At 41.5% G+C, this 7,153-nt stretch overlaps 1 long non-coding RNA gene across 1 annotated transcript in view; it reads left to right on the forward strand.

The window, feature by feature from the left end:
- LOC116663593 overlaps nt 1–1,210 on the forward strand; it is a 79,919-nt gene extending 78,709 nt beyond the window's left edge. The window contains exon 4 of the long non-coding RNA XR_004319807.1: nt 1,086–1,210. This is a non-coding gene — a long non-coding RNA (uncharacterized LOC116663593). The remainder of the gene's footprint in view (nt 1–1,085) is intronic.
- Nucleotides 1,211–7,153: the final 5,943 nt, after the last annotated feature.

Below are 7,153 nucleotides of genomic sequence, written 5' to 3' on the forward strand. Positions count from 1 at the left end.
CACCCGTTTCCCTCTCTGTGTTTCCAGGTCATTCTTGCCTCCATTGTAACACTGACCACAATCCAGTCTGTGTTTGTTATTTGAAGTACAGCTTCCAGGATTAGACTGTAAACTCCTCGAAATGTGAGACGCTCTCCTTGGTGTCACCCAGCAACACCCAGCCTTGAACACAGTGGATGCTCACTAAATACTTTGTACACTCATGAAATATTTACTGAATTGAGTTAGTTAGAGGCCATGATTACAGAAAGCAATGTAAATTCTTATAATAATTCTAGTGAGGTTTACTTTTTTTTTTTTTGAGGAGAGAGAATATATGCTGAGTAAATAAAATGTAGATAGGTTTTCTGACTGGATTTCTTCCAGATAAATGAGTCTGTGTTCTCAGCTTAACTTGATCAATGATTGTTTCAGTACTTTAAATATTTCGTCTACATTAAACCACACAATTAGCATGAAATTTTGTTCAACTTGATGTTTTCTTCAATTTGTTAAAGTTTTTCAGCCTATTTATTTAGGAGTTTTGACTTTGCTGAGAAATGAGCTTTCAGGGGTTCCCCTCAACCTCAGTGCTTTGGGCAGGTTTGAGGTCATGAAGTGGAGAAGGGATGCTAACCAAAAAGAGGGGAACATTGTCGTGCAGTGTTCTAGAATGCACTGGACTTAGAGTCAGGATATCTGATTTCTGGTTCCAACCTCGCTCCTAATTAGCGGTGCTGCCTTACTCAGCTGTCTCCCTGTATCTTGGTTACACGTCTTCAATGTAAGGCAGTTAGACAAGATGTGTCTAAGATCATCTTTCCTATTTTTAACATTTTGTGAATCTACGAAAAAGATTTTTATAATTGTATTCTACACAATATTTCTACCTCATGCTTGCTGCTTTCCAATATCCATTTGGCAGTGACCATGGAAGTACTGAAGGAGTAAACTCAAAATTGGCTCCTTCCCTCCCTCCCCTCCACCTTAACCCTGCCTTGCTGTCATATGAACTAAATGCAATTCGATGGACCCACTTTGATCACTGAATTGTAAGCTCTGCAGGGAAAGGGACTGTGTCTAATCTCCTGTGTGTTTCATCCCAGAACCATGGTTCCAGATCCTGCATGCACTGTTCAGCCTGTTTGCTTAACTGACCGTTTGACGCGCTTGACTGTGTTGAATTCCGTGTGGTGACGTGTTGAAGGTGCATTCTCAGTTTGGCAGGTAATTTATTTGTTGCTATTGATTTTAATTATGTACTGTATTTCTGTAAATATTCTACAGAGACCCAGAAGCTTCCAAAAGCACATGGGATAGATACAGACATAGATATTTAAGACTGAAAATAAAAACCAGCAGAAGAGAAGACAATCCCCAGTAATGACTCTCTGTTACATTTTCTATCACAATTTAGGTGACAGCTCCTGCTGCTTCTGGCCTCCTGAATTCTGAGCAATTTCTCAGCTGGGTTCTGGGAATAAAGTAGGGGTGGGTGGATAGTAAGAGCCTTCTTATCTGAATGTGACAGGATGGGTAGTTGTTTTAATGTAAAGACTGGTTAAAAATGGGAATCCGAAGAAATGATGCCTACTCAGCGCGAACATCTTATTTCAGTTTAAAAACCTGGGAAGGCATATTTTTTTTCTCAATCTTTTGATTTAGGGTCAAAGCCTTACTCTTCCATACACATTATCAAAATAGGAGCAGTTTCTCTCTCGAGGAGGGGAAACCTAGCTCCTTGCAATGCATAGAAACCTAGATATTTATAGTAATTTTCCCAGGTTTTTAAAATTTGTTCACCTTCCTCTCAACCTGCCTTTGGAATCTTTCCATAGTTTACAACCTCGTTTTTATAGAATTAACTTTCTTTTTAAGCTCACATTTTATCAATTTTTGTAATAGTTATAAAATTTCATATGCATTTAAAACTTTGACAGGGTAAGGAACAAATTCACATGCTCTTGGCAGGCACAGGATACAACAGGTGGGCGCAAAAGCGTGAGGGCTCCAATACGTGGCCTCTTAGCCACGTGCCTGGATTGTGCCGCAGGCATCAGCCACTGTGCTTTGTAGAGCAATTGGACGGTGCCAAACCTGTTGATTTGGTTAATGGAGATCTCTTATAAGAGTGTCGGCTGTACATTGGAAAGTATCTCTTCAGCCCAAAAGCCAGAGATATTCTTGATCTTGTCCAGAAGATCAGCTTGTGGACCAAGCTGATTTTTGTCTGGTACTTACCCCATTGATTGGGCACACTCAGGGGTTGATTTTCTTCTCCTGATCTGTGTAGCCTGCTCATGGGCAGGGGCAGCTGACTCAGTGCTTATTAAGCACTGAGATTACTGAGATTGTCTTGGACAAATCTTGATCACTGTCACCACTGGTGATAAATATTTCATTGCACTTACAAATGGGAGGGATTATGTAAGATGCTGAGAATGCAGAATATGAATTGTGGTTTCTGCTCTTAAGAAGCATGAAATCTAGTTGGAGAGGAAGGATGCTTATGTGTAGAAATGTACACACATATGGAAAGACAATAGTATGAATGTATGCAAATTCCCAAATGAGTTGTATGGATAGTAAGGGCTGTAGGAATTCAGACAGTTGGACTGACTGTTATAGTCCTAATCATGTTCACACACAGGGCTTAAATCACTCTTAATGTATCTTGTGGTATATTTAGACATAGGTAAGATAACTGGACTTGGACAGGAGCATTCTAAGAGGGGAATGGACATGGTAGTGGACAAATCACTGGGTAAGAGCAGATGCAAAGTGAGATCTATGTCATGTGCTGGGAAAAGCCTAACCCAGATGGTAGAAGTCAGTGTTCTGAGCACCTGCACACAGGCCACGGGTGCTAACAAACATGGTGTCCTGCCATGGGGCTTCTGGGGCCCATATTGCGATAACCTACAATGAAAAAGAATATTAAAAAGAATATATATCTATATATGACTAAATCACTATGCTGTACACCAGAAACTAACACTGTAATTAAATGGTACTTAAATAAATTAATTAATTAAAAAATAAAAGTAGAAGGAATTAACTATAAAAAAAAAGAAGATAAATAGCAAGGTCCTACTGTATAGCACAGGGAACTATATTCAATACCTTGTAATAACCTATAATGAAAAAGAGTATACATATAAATATATATACACATATAACTGAATGTTGTACACCAGAAATTAACACAACATTGTAAACTGACTATACTTCAATTAAAAAAAAAAAGATATTGGGGCAGGCAGGTGAGATTTTCTGAGGAGATAAGGCCCATGCCCCAGTGCAGGGTTCATGGGGACTGCCAGCGAAATGTAACTAAGTCCCACATATGGACCAAATTGAGGACTCTTGTCATTAGACATTTAACCAAGGAAGGGAGGCTGAGTTACTTTGGGACTAGAAAGTGGCACGAACTTCCCTTTGTCCCTGTCTCCCACTCCTGTTCTAGGAAAGAAAGCTTTTACAGTTTGTGCTTTTCCCCTTGAGGATGTGTGTGACCAATGGAAAATGGGGCTCATTCTGGGTCAGTGTTTGTCTGCTCTGAGCCCCAGACAAGTCTCCTGTTTAGGAACGGACTTAGAGGAGCTGTGCTTAGTCTCAGATTGTCATCTGGAAAGGATGAGTAGAGTGTCATCCCCACAGGCTCGCTCCATGGTGATCGATCCGTGACTCCTGTCCTTCAAAACGTGACTGCTCCACCCCACCTCAGAAGCAAAAATAAACTCTTTCTTAAGCTTATCTTTTCCTAAGACAGAGAATGTAATTATTATTTTCTTCACTCGTTTACCTTATTCAGTAAAGCATTTGGCCAATACTGAAGTCAAAACCTATTTCTAGCTGGATCTCATTGAGTCATCTATACTTTCTCTGATTCCTTTTATGTTTTAAGCCATATCAGAAACTCAATATCTAACTCTAAACAGAGTGATATTATTTTCAAGGTGAAATAATTATAGCACTCTTCAGGGGAAAATGCTTTCACACAAGGTGACTCCTGGTTTTCTCTCCCTGCATCTCTCCTGAAAGTGATCACAAAAAACAATATTAAGAAATTCCTCTATTTTGGGAGCAATTCCAGTCAGGCCTGAGATTGGGTTCTGCTAAGGAATATCAGACCTGGAAAATGGAACTTTGATTTCTTTTGTGGCACAGTTCACGCAGATAAATCCACTGGCCTCTGTGAAGGAGGCAGGCTGGGAGCTGAAGCCTGTGGAATAGTCTGGGTGGTGTGTAACTGGCAAAAGAGGTCACTTTGACCTGCTGGCATCCTCACTTCTCAGTTGTGGGATCACTAGTTTTTCACAGTCCTGTGGGGACTTGGGGGTTACATTTCTGTGTGGGAGTCTGTCATGTTTCCTTTTATGTAACATCCCTGAGTGGCATTAAAGGAGCTCTACATCTGTGTACTGTCTGTCTTCCCCATGAGAGTACAAGCGCATGACTTTCATAGGTCTTCCATACTGTCTAGAACAGAGTCTGCACATACAGGGCACTCGATAAATATCCGTAGAGTGAAGCGTTCTCTAATTGTGCATATTGGTGCATTCCCATCAGCCCACTCTCCCCTTGTGTCAGCTGCACACTGGACAGCAGTCAAGATGCCAGGCACTGGTGGGGAAGGGGTTAAGTGAGGTCCTTGATGACAGCATCACAAGGCCCTGGTGCCACAGGACCTGGGACACAGACAGGTGATCGAGGTGGGTCAGCAAGGACCCTGTTACCAGAACCGAAGCTAGGAGTTGGAGTCTAAATTCCCCCACTCTAGGTTTCAAACCCTGGGAGGGCCCCCGTCTCAGTATTGGAGCCACTGACGCCAAACTAAGCAGACACGAGTGCTGAGGGACAGAAATCAAGGCAAAGCACAATAGAGCTTTGTCTCCTCAACTCTCCTGGACAATGTAATGCCTATGAATTGATTGGAATCAGGCATCTTTGGTCCTTGTGGGACTGAGGAACAATTTGGTTGTTAAACAGCTGAATTTTGGGCAGATAATTGTTATTTAAATCTCCTTATTAAGAAAAAAATTTAAAAATCACCTCAGTACTGTTTTTGCTTGCCTCTGAAAACCAAGTGCCTCATAGGAGAAAAAAAATCTCATTTTTTCCCACATGATTCTGCAGGATACTGGGAGAAGAGAGCAAGCAACCGCCAAAGAAGTCATTTCAGGCACATAAACAGTCATACTGGCTCACAACCTTGTATTACTCCATGAAACAGAGTATTTCTGGTGTCTGCCTTCCCATCTGTCTCCACGGCTCCACTGGAATGGGGTGTCAACTGCCCCCTTTCCTTCCTCTAATGTATGGGGTCTTTGGGCCAATAAGATCTGTCTCCTGGTTGCTAAGAGCCCAACCCTTATCAGTTTGGCTTGGATTTATTAAACTCCATTACGAGGAAATGATGAATCTCAGGGACATCAAGGCCATATGTAGTGAGTCCTGTCCTGTATTTTTAACCCGCCTTTGTGTTTGCACCTCTCTGCCCAGAATTTTTGTGTCTCTGAATTTCTAAATCACCTGCCGTCAAGCGCCCATTTCTCTTTCCCAGCTGCTCCCTTGTGTTATTTATAATAGGCCCAGGAGAAAATGTTCATTCAAATCAGACAGAGATTATGTCAGAAAAGAGAGAGATTTGGCATTGCTATTGGGAGTCGAAATCTGTGACATTAAAAAAAAAAAAAAAAAAGACTGCGGCAGAAGCTGGGAAGTTCTCTGGTCTGATGACAGGCCTTGGGCACAATTGAAGGTGTGATCCCAGAGCTTCAGCAATTGATGATTTTCATGGGAAAGAATTGTTTAAGAATAAGCAAGTTAAAATTGTTATTGTCACTTAGTTTTTTTTTCACCAGGGGCTAAAATAAGTAAGTGAATAATCTTTTGAGAAATATGACAAAGAAGCAGACACTTGGGGGAAATGAAAGCTTTCTGCTTGATCTTGTTCAATCAATACAAACTCCAGGGGTCTCTGTTCAATGAAAAACATTCAAAAAACCTCTGGCATTCCCACAAGCTTTCTGAAAACCTTAGCATAAATTCTGTAGCGACTGATGGATTTGTTTGCTCTGGAACGCTGGTGTTCAGTGTGAATTCTACATTTAAAAAGACCTTGGGACAAGTGCCCAGGACACAAGTGGATAAATCCCTTGTTTCTAGAAGTATTAATGATGCCAGTAATAATTCAGAAATTGCTGGGACTAACACTCTACCTTCAAATTTGGGATGGATGATTCCCATAGATTTGCTGTTTTGGTTCGAAGATCTGCATGATTTTTTACTGCCCTGAAACTATGTAGTTCCATGATTGATGGAGAAGCTTCTAAGTTTCTTTATCAATGCATTTTGAAGTTGAATTGCGCTAAGAACACATCTTGTTTGCAAGGCACCAACTCGGATGTTCAGTACTATAACCTGTACTCACCCATCCCTCAATATGTGCCCCTGCCACCACCCTAGTTCTGCAAGTCAGTAACCTCTGACTCCACCTTGGTGTTTTCTCCTTTAGTCTTTACACCAGTTCATCATCAAGTCCTGCTGTTTGTTCTCCCTATACATCTCTTGAATCTGTTTTCTTCTTCCCATCCGCTGTTTCTCTCTCTCTTGGACTACTACAAGAGCCTCTTAGTGTCCTTTCTGGTAATTTTGCTCCCTACCTAGTCTTAACTCAGCCTCCCTAAGGCAACCTGTGTGCTCATTCACAGTATCAACTGTTGACATCAATCCTTGGCCTAAAACATTTTGTGGTTTCAAGTCCTATATCCTCAACGTGGCTTTCAGTGTTCTCATGATCTGACTTCTCCTTGCTTCCCCAGCCTCGTCCCATTCAGTCTCTCCTTTTGAGTCTTGTTGGCTGTCCTTCAGCAACATGCCAAGCTCCTTCTTGCTTCTGGTCCTTGGCAGATGTACTTTCCTCTACTAGGAATGCTTTTCCATCTTCCCTTCTCCCCTTCACCTAGCCAACTCCTAGTCAACATGAAAATTCAGCTTAGACTTGACTTCCTCCATGAAGTCGTCCCCATCTCTCTAGCTACATTCGGATCACTTGCTTTAAGCCCTTACAAAATACTGCACTTTCTAGTAGCACAGATCTAATATTTGACTGATAAATGCCTATTGGGTTGTAGGCTATATGAGGGCAGGAGTGGGGTCTGTCTCATTC

This window comes from Camelus ferus, chromosome 5, assembly GCF_009834535.1.
Source record: "Camelus ferus isolate YT-003-E chromosome 5, BCGSAC_Cfer_1.0, whole genome shotgun sequence".
NCBI lineage: Eukaryota > Metazoa > Chordata > Mammalia > Artiodactyla > Camelidae > Camelus > Camelus ferus.